Below are 16,013 nucleotides of genomic sequence, written 5' to 3'. Positions count from 1 at the left end.
GCACTCAACACATTCTATTTACGGTTATATGGCGTCAGACATATGGTTAAGGAACCACACAGATATTGAGAAATGAAACCCGTTGTCGCCACTTCATGGGCTACTCTTTCGATTAGCAGCAAGGGAGCTTTTATATGCACTATCCCACAGACAGGGTAGTACATACCATGGCCCTTGATATACCAGTTGTGGTGCACTGGCTGGAACGAGAAATAGCCCAATGGGCCCACCGACGGGGATCGATCCCACGCCGACCCTAAAAAATAGAAGAAACTTTTCAAATGAATACCCAGGTTTTGAACAACTCGTTTCAACGTTCTCATAGCCAGTAACGTGCAACGTAGTCATTCACTATGATTGGGGAAGGAAAGAATATTATATAATGACATCATCAAGCTCTTTCTTAATCAGCCACTATAACTGTAACTCTTGATCTAGGCAATGGAAGAATAAACCTGACGCAAGTGGTGTCCATATTCTAACAGGACAGGACTGTACATACCGAGGTTCTGGTATATAAGTCGTGGAGCAATGGTTAGGATGTGTTTATCCACTTAGGGAAATTGGCATTACGATCCCTAACATCCTACAATCCATATATTTTCTCTACCAGTCATTCTACCTGTAAACCCAACCAGTATATCAAATACCGTGGTGTGTACTGTTCTATCTATTGGACAGTACATAAAAAGACTCCCTGCTGTTTTATCGGTAGGAGTAACATATGTGACGAAGGTTAAAAAATAAAAATAATTTTGATCTTTCTTCTTGACCAAGTGTCGACGTTACCAAATATATAGTAATATGTTGTATGTACTTCCACACAGAAAGGGGCGCGATTTAGCTCAGTCGATTGAGTACTCGCCTGAGGTGCTTACGTCGCAGGATCGAAACACCTCGGTGAATCCATTCAACTGATTGGGGATTTTTTCATTCCAACCAGTGCACCACAACTGGATAAAGGCCGTGGTATGTGCTTTTCTGTCTGTGGGAAAGTGCATATGAAAGATATCTTGCTGCTAATGAAAAAAATGTAGCTGGTTTCCTTTGATGACTACGAGTCATAATTACTAAATGTTTGACATCCAATAGCCAATGATTAATTAGTCAATTTGCTCTAGTAGTGTCGTTAAACAAAACAAACTTTAACTTTCCACACAGAAAGGACAGTTTATACCAAGGCAAATTATATTTACTTACCTATTTTGATGTACAGGGTAATATATATGACTTTTAATTATTCAATGAGCCAAATGGTATACACACAGTGGCTGGGAGTGTGTGTTAGGATTCGAACGCAGTACCTAGCAGCCGCCCATTATAGTGAAACTTAAAACCGTATGACCTAACCACATTCCGACCTTAACCATTACACCATAAAGGTCGATTAACAAGATATGTACAAGTATTTTAAATTTTGGCCACAAATAATGTGCGATACTAGACTTAGTATATTGGTTTTTCGTCATATGGATGTTCGAGATAACAAAGTGTGACTGTATAATATTAGGATTTTTTTTTTTTAAATCAGTGTTTATCACTATCAAAGACCCAATAGACCATACAGATTTGCATTATATATAGCAGCGACAGGCACACATGAATGCATTCATTTATCCTCTCTCAGATCTGCTATAGAAGCGGTCGGTTTCCATACTCACTAATTGAATTTACTCCAGGCGCCATGCAACTGCTGTTACAATAGCCACGCAGTCACGTAACGGGCGTGTGTGACGCAACAGATATGTAAATATTTATAACTGCTAGTTAATGCAATTCTTGTGTAATCAAGTAAAAATGCCAATAATTTATTGAAAGGGGCTATACATAACAATAACGATTGTGCCTTGAGGGTAAATATTCCATGGCTTAATAAGAGTCGAAAACGTTTGAGACTGCACCATTATTTTATGTTATTCAGCGCAAATTAAGAACTGGAGATGGCATGCAAGAGGATCGTCCAACCACCCCCACCCCACACCCCACATGAGACCCAAACTGTAAAATTAACACAGAAATAAAGTAAGCTTTTATAAATCCTAAAATAAAAAATAAAATGTGCATGGTATCTCCACTTATTAGCAGGTTTTGGCGGGACGTAGCCCAGTGGTAGAGCGCTCGCCTGATGTGCGGTCAGTCTGTGATCGTTCTACGTCGGTGGGCCCATTGGGCTATTTCTCGTTACAGCCAGTGCACCACGACTGATGGTGTGTGCTATCCTGTCTATGGGATGGCGCATATAAAAGATCCCTTGCTACTTATGGAAAAATGTAGCGAATTTCCTCTCTAAGACTATATGTCAAAATTACCAAATGTTTGACATTCAATGGCTGATGATTAATAAATCAATGTGCTTTAGTGGTGTTGTTAAACAAAACAAACTTTATCTTTACCAGGTGAATCAGTCATCCAGTATTTAAACTTTTCTTTTTAAATTGTCTTTTTAATTTTGAAAAGAGCGATTGTTCTCTTTCTTCTTCAACCATAAATATTTAAATACATTATCTAATAGATAAATGGTGTTACCCATTGCCTCCAATGACAACAGACCCGGAACATCATGCGTTATTTACAGTTTGTCCCACTGAACTGAATAACAACTGCAGGGAAATCGATGTTGACGTGCATCAGTGTTTATATAAGTTGCTACTACCACTGGCAGGAGCGAGGGTGGAGTTTCCTTAAAGCTCTATCAGCGCAGTGCAGTACTTTCGCTGAGAGGTTCTCATGTTCGAATCCCCTTGGTGGAAATTGGGTTATCTGTTACAAAAAGTAATTTCGACACTTACATGGGTCAATTAAAAAAAAAGGTAGATAGAAATAGTTGTTAGACTGCAAGATGTGGCATTAAGTATACACGATAGATGTATGACGCAATGGGTAAGTGGTTCATGAGATTAATAATCGATGTTTGTTAAAATATATGCCATCATAACTTTTATGCTTCTTCATTATAACAATTAAGAAATATCGTCAATATATTTCTAACTTGCATGGTTATATTATTAGGTACAATATTGCTTTCAAGATGCTTTACACAGGGGCCAAAAGGCTCGACCCTATTTTTGATCAAGTAAGGTGCTTGAGCAGCCTTGTTTATCGATCTGGATCGACCCCCCCCCCCCCCCCCCCCCCCACCATCCCCTTCGGTGAGTACATTGGGTTATTTCTATTTCCAGCCAGTGCTCCACAACTGGTGTTACAAAGACCGTGATATATACTATCCTGTCTGTGGGATGGTGCAATATGCAATAAGATTCTTTGCTGCTAATTATAGGTTGTACTATACCAAATAAAATACCATAGACGACCATGTTAACGTTTGTGCTTAAAAGCAATATGTCAACCAAACTATGACCCATAAATATCAGTACTCCAAACCCTACCTCAAAGTATTAACTGAAGAAAATAGTACCTTTCATGGCTCATTTTTGGTATAACCAGATGTTTTTACAACACCCCTAGTTTCGCACAAAATTTGAGTACCTTTTTTTACAGGTACTCCATACAAGCATACTTGACACAGTGGTACTAGATAAAATAAAATTGCATACATTTTTAGCCCAGATAAAACAATTTTTTTTTTACAACCAACACACTCACATTCATATAACCAATCACAGGACTTGTGGTGTTAACTTTGACCCAGCCGGAAATTATTTGGTTTAGTGCTACCTATAAAGAGTGACCCGTGGCGTGGCGACAGCGGTTTTCCTTTCTCATTATCTGTATGGTCCTCAACCATATGTCCAATGCCATATAACCGTAATTAAAATGTGTTGAGTGCATCGTGCGTCGTTAAATAAATTTAAAAAAATTCCTTAATAGAGGTTCAAGCATTCTACCGTGGACACGCAACTCAGCTGTCTAACGTGTGGCCAATATACACATAAATAAAAGATATTGATATAACTGTGGTAACCGTCATGGGACATGGCTGAAGTCTATAGCACTCGGTTTCCTCGGTGAGAGTGTTGTGCGCCTGTATTTAAATGTACACGGTACTGTGTGTCTGTTACAAACACTGCAAGCTTTACATCTACCTAGATACCACTTCCTCTCCCAACAATGCTAATATGCACTTATTTCCGGCAGAACTTGCATTATTTATCAGGTGTTATAGTAAAACATTGTTTTTATTCACTAGAACGTACTATTGCGGACAGCACACCCTGGGAAAGCAATAAATGTCTGTAAAGGTGACATAAATAATTAAGAAAAATCCTTATAGATGTATGGGGTTGACCTGCCATTTGTTTTAGCGGATCTTCTGTAATTCAAATTTTAAATGCCTCTAACGCTTTAAAGCCGCAGACCTAGTTACCAGTCAATGTCAAAATAGTTTTGGTTGTTACATATTTGCTTTTTTACTTTACACACTAATCACAGCTTTTTGCTTAAACATAAACGTATGAGGCAGGGGACAAGGGTGTGATGCGACTGCCCCATAACGCTGAAGCAAAACCTCAAATTCGGGCAAAAGTTATAGAGATATTCCGGCAAAATGTGCTAACCTGAGACCTTTTTACCATGTATTTCCACCATTCTACACTCAAAATTACTTGTAATCCATTTAAAGGGACACACCCTAGTTACGGCTAGTTGTTAACCATTACGGCGTTGTTTTTCGCTATTAAACCCATTTTTTCACAAATAAAATTGCACTTTACTTACCGTTTATTATTTAGAATATACATTTCCTTTCACCTGAAGTGTTTTTTGGTAATCCTGGTAATCCTGGTGTTTGTAATACCACAAAATGCATTTATCGTATTTCTGAAAAACGGGCGCACGTTTGAGAAAAAACCGTTGAGCAGACAAGGTCTAATCTATTTTTAGACGGGATATTTGTCACAGACGTTGGTATACCACTTGACCGTTATCATTTTGGTTCGGTTTGTATTCTCGTGCACGGTTCGCGCAATCAACATCCGATTTGTTGTTGTTCATTTGTGCGATTTTTCTTCACAGTTCGTGAACATTTTCAGTAACAATAAAGATCAGACAAGTAAGTATCTCAATACAAAACGTTACAAACCCTTAAACCCAATACTTTTGCTAAGTCCTACGATATCTGAAGAGGGGATACAACCAGGACAGAACAGTTGAAACATGTCCAGGAGAGGTGGAAAGAACGCACCCCCAGTCTGTGAAATTTGTCGTGACATAGGCATTGTTGTGCTTCGAGCGACATCTACCGGTGACATCAGAATACAAACTTTCAAAATTATTTCAAGCAATTGGGACGTGGGGATTCCCATGGTATTTATCGATATAAAACCTGCTTTTTCACTCCATTTGATAAAAACGTGATCTAAGTGTGTTACAGGTTTGTAGATTAACCAAATTATAATTTATTTTCGCTGGATGGAACTAGGGTGTGCGGCTTTAAAAATGCGTAGTGATTCGTTTGCAACCGTGTATAGCTGTTTGGTAGTAATGCTAATATGAATGTTATTATCCGGATTCGGGCGTTTTCGTTTAATTCGGGCAAAATCGGCCGGCCCCCACCCCCTACAAAAATGGAAGCCCGTACACCTATGTGCTTAAATAACTATCTTGGTAATTTCGTGTTTCTAATCGTCCTGATGTTTGTAGTAGCTCAAAATTAATTTCATGTAAGAAACCCCCCCAAAAAACAAACAAAAAACAAAGAGAGAGAGAGAGAGAGAGAGAGAGAGAGAGAGACAGACAGAGAAGAATATGGTATGCATGCGATTGGTGGAGGTGTGACCCTCTGCACAACCCCAACCCCACTTAAGGCTTCTTTTGTATATGGAGCGGGACGTAGCTCAGAGGTAAAGCGTTCGCTCATGGTAGGTCGACTGATCGATCCCACATGGTGGACCCATTGGGTTGTGTCTAGTTCCAGCCTGTGCACCACAACTGATGTATAAAGGCTGTGGTATGTGCTATCCTGTCTATGGGATGGTGCATATAAAACGTCCCTTATTGCTTATCAAAATTGCTTATCGGAAACAGTGGCCCATGTGGCGGTAGCGAGTTTCTTTCTCACTGTCATAATGCTCCTTAACCGTTTTGTCTGACGCCACATAAACGTATATCAAATGCGTTGAGAGTGTCGTTAAATAAACATTTCTCTCGTATGTATGTGTAGTCTATATGCATTTCTAGTCGATTAGTTTATAGGTTGTTAGGTTGTTTGATAGTGAATGATATGGAAATAAATTGTTTTTGGTGTTAAAGAGTTCATGCATACATTAAAGTAATACTCCTGATGGGTATGGAGAAATAACTTAATCAATCGACGAACTCATTTCTTCATCACTATCTTCGTTAAGGGGGACTATCACAGGGGGTATTTTATTTCTTATAAAACTATTTTGTTTTCTAAAATCTTCTTCGATCTTTATTACATGTTTAACTGCGTCAGAGAAGTGTGTAGGTGTGACAGAGTTCAATGCATGTGCAAGTTCTCTCCGCACCGTGGTCATTTTACCATCATTATGACGAGCTATGTGCTCTTTGACTTGACTCCAGATCAGTTCTATCGGATTGAGTTCAGAATGTCTTGGCGGCAGTCTTAGACACAAGTGCCCATGGCGTTCAGCAATATCATCAGTAACAAATTGCTTTGCACATTTGTTACTTATCACAAGTTCATAAAGAACTGGCTTTTGTCATGTTACTCTCAAAAGGTATATTTTTGTTTCGTAGCCACGACTGAATTTCTTCCTTTTTAGCGTTTAGTGCAGGACATCGTGTAATCTCAGTTAATTTGTTATGGTAGCTTGCGTTATCCATGACGATAACAGAAGGTTCTGGTAGAGAAGGCATAAGTTGTTCTTCAAACCATTTAATGAAATTGTCACGATTCATCTCACCATGATAGTCTCCGTCTGTTTTTTTAGCCTGAAAGATCAATTCATAGCCATCTATCAATCCATGACAAATAATAAGTCTTTTTCCCTTCCCAGTCACCGAACAGAGTTTAGGAACTCGATCAGCAGCGTCTGATTTCGGCAGGTGATTGGCGGTACTTGTGCCCGGGTGGATATCTGTCCAGTAGTGGGATGCTGTGTGGTTGACATTCACCCAGGTCTCATCTTGATACACTATTAAATACCCCTGTTCTCGTAAACTGGATATTTCATGGAGATAGGACAGTCTCCTGTCTGATATATTGGCGTCCTCAAAAATCACTTTTCCGGTTGTAGACATATGTTGATATTTAAAATCGAGGTCATGGAGTGTTCTTCGTAAAGTTGATAAGGATATGTTGATTCCACATTCCTCCCTTAAAGCCACGTTAATCTTATGTAATGTAGGTAATTCGCCATCTCTATAAAATCTGTATACTCGTCGTCTAATAACATCTTTATCAAATAAATCGATGAGTTTTCGGTCGCGTTTTTTAACAGTGATTTCTGTGCTTGGATTCGTAGAGCTTAGATTTTTCACAGTTCTTTTTACTGTTGAAACCGAAACTTTAAGTGCAGCGGAAACTCGATCGGCAATTCGATAAGAAGCATACCTAGGTCTACCGCGCTGATATTCATCTTCAAAATAATCGAAAACGTTCTTAATACACGATTTTACATCAACTGAAGTGTTTTTCGATTTACCCATATTTTTCCTCAATAACAATAACAAGAATGTCGACTAATACATTTTCAATGAATTTATATACCCTACCTAACTTGTATTTTACGTGGTTTACACATTGCTACAATAGCACGTGCAGTCATAGATCGAAATAATGATGTTATTGATCAAGCAATGCTATCGTATTTTGAACATTCAGGGCTGTGTCTGCGGGATGAAAAAGTGGTTGAACCCATACGAGTCCGAACAATAGCCCTTTGGTTTTTCGCATTACAAATGTAACACCCCACCCCCAAATCCCAGCCCCTAGCACCACCCTAAATACTATATATATATATATATATATATATATATATATATATATATATGCACGTATGAGTTCCCAGTTTAGAGGCAAATTAAATAACATTTTTATTATTATTTGATGTTGGTGGCCTTTTATCCCCCCCCCCCACCCTGGTCTTCTGGGTCCGGCCCTGCATTAAATTTATTTATAAATTTGGAAAGCACATTCCTGCGGTGTGTGAGGTGATTTGTGTTTATTACCATGCTACACCTCAGTTGTGTTAGGTTAGGTATGGTATGCTAATATATAATTGATATAATAAAATAAAAATACATAATACATTAGCTAAATTTATTAAATATAATGCACCTACAAGAAAGGGTTACATGTTCTGTTTGTTTACATCTATGTTTAACGGAAAGATTAGACAATGCTGTTACACACTGCAAAACAATAATAACCTTGATTTAGTGAAACAAGCTATAATGGCCTTCACGTAGCCTCAGATCCCAATGTTTTGATATGCAAATGACCTTAGTTATTTATAGGCGAAATAACGTGCATTCAAAAGACATAGAGATTTGTAAAAAGTGGAATTAAGTCAACTTCGTGCATTTTATATGATGATTTGTATATATAACCTGTCGGGGTTTGGGTTTGTTTTCATGAAAACAAATATCGAATAGGAAATAAACGTAACATTTGCCAAAAACTTTGGTTCTAAATAATTGAACAGGATAATAGTAAGCTGAAAAATGTGTATTCTCTGGTGTTGTTAATGTACATACCGATTCTATAGTTTGCCACCATCTCCAGCCTCACGTCTCTGTGTAGGATGCGTAAAAACAGGACAATATGGTAAGTGTGAACACTCCATGCAGTTTTAAAGTATTCTAAGGAGATCGGGGAGGGGAGGAGGGGGCGCGATGTAGCCCAGTGGTAAAGCGCTCGCTTGATGCGCGGTTGGTTTGGGATCGATCCCCGTCAGTGGGCCCATTGGGCTATTTCTCGCTCCAGCCTGTGCACCACGACTGGTACATCAAAGGCAGTAGTATGTGCTATCCTGTCTATGAGATGGTCAATCTGATTAAAATGAGCTCTTCTGGTCTACAGTAGATCTAACAGCATTGCGTGGACTCCCATGTCCAGGTGACATGTCATCTATAAATAACAATTTAAATATAGACCAATTACACTTCGCCTTCTATAGCATTATTCGGGAGCATACAAATTTTAAAAATATAGGTCAAGACTATTTATGCAATAGGCGAACTTGTTGGTCTATTTCAACATTGAAAAAACGGGGAAAAGTGCAGTAATAAACTTTGGATTGTATACTAGTATAAACAGATTTCATGGTTTGTTTGTTGGGTTGTTTTGTAGTTTTGTGTTGTTGTTGTTGTTGTGGGGGTTTTTTTTTTTGGGGGGGGGGGGGGGGGGGGGGGTCGTCTTGAAACGAATTTTATATAAAATTTTATGTTGAAATTAGTTTCCGGTAACTTCGTAATTCACCCGAATCATTTCGTATACCCTCGGCATAATCCCGAATGTTTTCAAATTCTTTTCAAATCACTGGCATAATTTTGCCAGTACGGTTTTGATTGGTCGAATGAAAGGTCAACTGGACATGAGCTCCAACGGGCTGCTGTTAGATCCATATGTAATAGTGGAGCTAATTTTAATTAGATTGTGAGATGGTGCATATAAAAGATCCCTTGCTGCCAATCGAATAAAGTAGCCCATGAAGTGGCGACAGCGGGTTTGCTCCCTCAATATATGTGTGGTCCTTAACCATATGTCTAACGCCATATAACCGTCTATAAAATGAGTTGAGTGCGTCGTTAAACAAAACCTTTCCATTTCCTTCTAAGGAGATCGGCTGCATGTTCAGTCCCGCACCACTCGAGAAATGTTTAACCTGGAATCTCAGGAGTTGTTGACTTGGATAAAATATACTCCTTTATTAATTTGTTTGTTTGGGGTGTTGTTTTTTTCTTTCTTTCTTTTCTTTCTTTTTTTCTTTCTTTTCTTTCTTTCTTTCTTTCTTTCTTTTTTCCTTTTTTTTAATGGACAAAACTAGTGATCAAGCCAAAGCGGCCGAACCAAGTTCGTTTCAATATTCTATCAAACGATAAACCTTCTAAAATTACACTTTATGTAACAAATTTCTGTCTACAACAGGCACTTGAGATACGCTGATTATACAAACATTGCAATGTGTATCTACCTAGGCAAGCGTGCCTCTGTGTGTGTGTGTGTGTGTGTGTGTGTGTGTGTGTGTGTGTGTGTGTGTGTGTGTGCGAGTGTGTGTATGTGCGTGTGTGTGTGTGTGTGTGCGTGCGCGCGCGCGTGTGTTTGTGTAATTACGTTAATGTTCTGCATTAAAATTCACCACACCGTTTTGTACACAAATACAACCTTGAATTTACAAATGGATTTGTAATTATGATTTAACATCATTTAAATCTGTATGGAAAGACCACCTGCTCAGGAAAACCAAGAATGGCCATAATAAACATGTTTTAATGTATGTGTCAGTGTAATAATATTGTTAATGATTTTTCAGGTCGACAGTTATGAATGATAGAATACTATATAGAGTGTTTATTGATAGTTAATAAGCATTAGCCATCGTTATGTGCGGCTCCAGTACAACGAACCATCAATATATCAAGTATGTCGACTGGCACTCCTTAATCGTATTCATAAATCATTTAAAAGTCAGATGTCAAACGAATATATACAAGCAACGTAAAATTTCAAATAAGACAATTGATTTTTTTTTATTATTATATTTTCATCAACATTTATAACTAGTGTGAATGCATATACAGTGTGTGTGTGTGTGTGTGTGTGTGTGTGTGTGTGTGTACGTACGTGTACATATGTGTGTACACGTTTGTACGTGTGTGTATGTGAAGGGGTGTGTGTATGTGAAGGGGTGTGTGTGCGTGTATGTGAAGGGGTATGTGTGTGTGCGCGCGTGTGTGTGAAGGTGTGTGTGTGAAGGTGTGTGTGTGTGTGTGTGTGCGTGTGTGTCTATGTGAGTGCGCGAGCGCGCGTGTGTGCGGATGTGTATACGTTTTTCTGACTTAAAACAACGAACACACAGTACTTTGCAGTCTAGGAGTGGTAGTTATTTATTATCATGATTTGTCACTCAGATAACTCCATTATTACGAGACACATTGGGTTGAACACTATGCTAAGCACACTATCTTTAAGTCAACCGATATCCGCCGGTCTAACGTCTGCAGGAAGAATGACTAATAAAAAGCAACATATTATATCCTTAAGCCAGTGTGGTGCGAGGGGTCAATGATAAACGCTGAGATAAACTGCTTACTGTGCCAAAAGGGGCCGGCAACGTTGGGTCCGCACGGATTTATTCAGGCATCAGTGGTCCGAAGATAGGCCCCTTCCCAAAAGAAAGTGGCACTGAAAATTCCCAATTTCTATGCTAAAAATACCATATATATAATACATACATACATATATAATTATGTCTGTTCTAATATTTTAATTTAACAGTGGTTTACTGCATCAGTGGTTTGAAAATGAAATCCTAATTGTGACTAAATCGGGCTAATTTCCCCCGACGTCATCATAGTATTATGACCCTGGCAAGACATCCTGCATAAATCCCTGGTTCGATATTTCCTCGTTACTTTGGCGCGAGGCAAACCACTCCGCTGCGAGACCCTACTGATTATAATGAGATCCATGGGATCCTACACACTATAGTGAGCTCTAAGAAACCCTACATGCTCAAGTGAGATTAGTGAAATCTAATTAGACTCTAGTGAGATTCATGGATCCATGTGGTTATACTCGAGTAAAATCCTTGTATGATACTACATAGACTAGTGAGATCATTGCATGAAACAGTACAGATTTTATTGAGATCCGTGCATGAAACCTTACACTCTACTGAGATCCGTGCATACAACCTTACACTCTATTGAGATATGTGCATAAAACCTTACACTCTAATGAAATCCGTGCATGAAACTTTACTCTCTATTGAGATCCTACATAAAACTTTACCCTCTATTGAGATCCGTACATCAAACCTTACACTCTATTGAGATTCGTACATCAAACCTTACACTCTATTGAGATCCGTACATCAAACCTTACACTCTATTGAGATCCGTACATCAAACCTTACACTCTATTGAGATTCGTGCATGAAACCTTACAGTCTAGTGAAATCCGTGCATAAAACCTTACACTGTAATGAGATCCGTTCATGAAACCTTTACAAATTCTATCATGCAAGCCTACGAACTAGTGAAATCTACAAGGTCGGGACAGACTATAATATAAACGTACTGCTGAATAGATTTAGATTTAAAATTTAGTCAAAAACATCTTCACAGTTGTTGTTGTTTTGGGTTTTTTAATTGATTTTTTTGGGGGGAGGGGGTGTATCAGTTGTTGTTGTTTTTTTTGTTTTTTAAACCAAATTGTATTTGTGTGTCACATATTAAATGACAACTATAAAACAAAACTGAGTGGGAACCATGGATCGGATTTCCTCAGATTTGGTTTTAAATCTCATTTAGTTTTGATAATAATAATAAAAAAATTGTCTACCTTGGGAACGCCCATGGTTACTTTAGGCTTGGTATGGCCATGGATTGCACTATTTCAAAATAAAATTTACGAAAAGCTCATCAAAATGTCCCGTAACTTACTTCTTGCTAATATTTAACTCATCGTCTAAAATAAAAATAATTTTAGTCGAGACTGGTCATTGAGTATTTGCATTAATTGCCTTCTTTGGTCCTTGACGTCACAACAGGATGCGTAAATGATATGACTACTTGAAGTCTGCTGAAGAGGCTATACAATCTTAATAAGAGATAAAGATCGTTTCAGTCAGATTGTTTTCCACAAAGTTGCAACACGTTGGTACATGCGTATCTCTAATAGGCTTTAACGTGAATTTAATCCAACAAAGAACATGCAAATTTCCAACATATGATACCTTCCGCATTGATTTATAAAACGACCATACAATAGGATTATCAAATATTATTACGCAGAAGGAAGTTTTGGTTTATATACAGGGCCGTAGCTAGGATTTTTTGTTGGGGGGGGGGGGGGCAACTGAGTAATTAATAGTCTAAAACTCCTTAAACGGTTAAGAAGAGAATTTTTTTTAAGTTTCTATAAAAAAATTCGGGATTTGTTTCGGGGGTATACACAACCGACTCATACCATATAAATTACATATTTAACGCATATATCAAGAAGAATAGGCAGTCTAATACAGAATAATGGGCAAATGACATTAGGTAATAATAATAAAATAATGGGACCTTAGCCACGGAACACAAAAAAATAACAACAAAAACCCCACCAACAAAAACCTAATGATTTGGGCCCTGCTGTTACTTGTGGTCCGATCCGCCAGTGATTAATATAAAGTTGATAATAACATATATATATATATATATATATATATATTTATATATATATATATATATATATATATATATATATATATATATATATATATATATACATATATATATAAATGTAAAAAATTAAACACGGTAATCAACTTTTAAAATTTAAAACATTTCTTATCCTATTTTTCTTATGCTATTATCCGCCAATGACTAATAATAATAATAATAACAATAACAATAATAATTATTATTATTATTTATTTTATTATTATTATTATTATTATTATTATACAATGATAATTAATAAAATACATACATTATTTACATATATTTAAAAAAGAAATTCATTTTTATTTTTAAATTTAATCTTACCTGCAGTGTTCGCTTCATCATTGTTTTGCTGCTGTGGTGGGTTTGATGACGTCTGAGCGCTTTTGCTGTCACTGCACCCCATAACTAACAAAGCGCTGAAATATTTTTCTATTCTTTTTTTAACAGAGAGGCAGCTATTGCAGAAAATGTCGTCTGCTAACGGCTGGGTACGACTGGTAAAGTGGTTGACTTACTGCATGATTTGGAACGGCGTCTTTTCAATGTTTATCCATTGTTTTGGGTTGTCGTGGTGACACTGGACTAATTGATGCCGTTTCGTGAACACATCGTCACGCATTGATATCAGTTTCTACTGACTGTGGCCTGTATGTCAGGTCATAACATATGAGAATAAAATGTAATAATATCTGTCGATGTGTTGACATATTCATCCGTTGATCGCGACCATTTTGCTCGTTTATGTCACCCATTGACAACACCATTTCGTAATGTGACCGGTTGTTCGGTATAAACACACTAACAATGGCGAATGGTTTTCAAGCAGTTAACCGAAATAAGCTGTTACACCAACTAAAGTAGTGTCGGAAATAGAATTAAAATGATCTTCGTCAATTATTTCTTTCATATTAAACTGACAAGTAAATATTTTGTAAATACCTATTTAATGATACTCCACCTAATTTAGCATTTACTTGTTTGGGCTCTCATTGATGTACAAGGTGGTGTTTACTCTTGAAATTAAAATAAAGATGTCCGTAAACAGGAGATTTGTGACCTTTATTGGAACAGACTATAACACATTTTGATGGCTATGTGTCAATTTCATTTACCCTTAAACAAACTTTTAATTTCAAACTGCAAGATAACTGATTATTTTTAATGGCAGCATAAATTATTAATTTTGACCAGCATATTTAGTGAATATAAATTCAATATAAATACAGTAGAAATTTACACAATCTTGCAACCACTTAAAGCTGCTATATCAGAAGTTATATATGAGCATCTGTTTGTGATAAAAACCGGCCTCGGTGGCGTCGTGGCAGGCCATTTGGTCTACAGGCTGGTAGGTACTGGGTTCGGATCCCAGTCGAGGCATGGAATTTTTAATCCAGATACCGACTCCAAACCCTGAGTGAGTGCTCCGCAAGGCTCAATGGGTAGGTGTAAACCACTTGCACCGACCAGTGATCCATAACTGGTTCAACAAAGGCCATGGTTTGTGCTATCCTGTCTGTGGGAAGCGCAAATAAAAGATCCCTTGCTGCCAATCGGAAGAGTAGCCCATGTAGTGGTGACAGCGGGTTTCCTCTCAAAATCTGTGTGGTCCTTAACCATATGTCTGACGCCATATAACCGTAAATAAAATGTGTTGAGTGCGTCGTTAAATAAAACACTTCTTTCTTTCTTTCTGTTTGTGATAAAAACCGGCCTCGGTGGCGTCGTGGTGGGCCATCGGTCTACAGGCTGGTAGGTACTGGGTTCGGATCCCAGTCGAGGCATGGGATTTTTAATCCAGATACGGACTCCAAACCCTGAGTGAGTGCTCCGCAAGGCTCAATGGGTAGGTGTAAACCACTTGCACCGACCAGTGATCCATAACTGGTTCAACAAAGGCCATGGTTTGTGCTATCCTACCTGTGGGAAGCGCAAATAAAAGATCCCTTGCTGCTAATCGGAAGAGTAGCCCATGTAGTGGCGACAGCGGGTTTCCTCTCAAAATCTGTGTGGTCCTTAACCATATGTCTAACGCCATATAACCGTAAATAAAATGTGTTGAGTGCGTCGTTAAATAAAATATTTCTTTCTGTTTGTGATAAAGATTCTCGAATAAAAATGTATTTTCTACTAGTAGATAAAATCATGTCTTATAATAATTTTTGGGCATATAGTCTAAAGGTGTAGTCTTTAAATGTTAAAGCAAAATTTAATAAAAAAAAACATGATTTGCAATAGCTGTCATTATGCAACTTTGAGATAGCACCTTTAATACCGGAAAATAGATCACAAACTGGTTCTTGACAGTTTTGCTCAAAAGTTACTTATAAATGTCTAAAAATATTTTGTTTTGGAGAGGAATAGTGGTAAACCATGATCAGAAAGGGTCTTATTTCTTATAATTTCAAGAGTAAACACCACCATGTACATCAATGAGAGCCCTAACAAGTAAATGTTAAATTAGGTAGACTATAATTAAATAGATATTTACAAAATATTTACTTGTCTGTTTAATATGTAAGAAATAATTGACGAAACTCATTTTTATTCTATTTCCGACAGCTCTTTAGTGACTATATTGCGTTTTCGATCTTGTTTAATAGTCTTGCACTGGCCTCAGTGGTGGTGTGGTTACGCCATTGGACATAATGATGGTAGGTACAGGGTTCGCAGCCCGGTACCGGTTCCCA

Source organism: Gigantopelta aegis, chromosome 6 (assembly GCF_016097555.1).
Source record: "Gigantopelta aegis isolate Gae_Host chromosome 6, Gae_host_genome, whole genome shotgun sequence".
In the NCBI taxonomy this organism is placed as follows: domain Eukaryota; kingdom Metazoa; phylum Mollusca; class Gastropoda; order Neomphalida; family Peltospiridae; genus Gigantopelta; species Gigantopelta aegis.
This window is presented reverse-complemented; position numbering follows the sequence as displayed.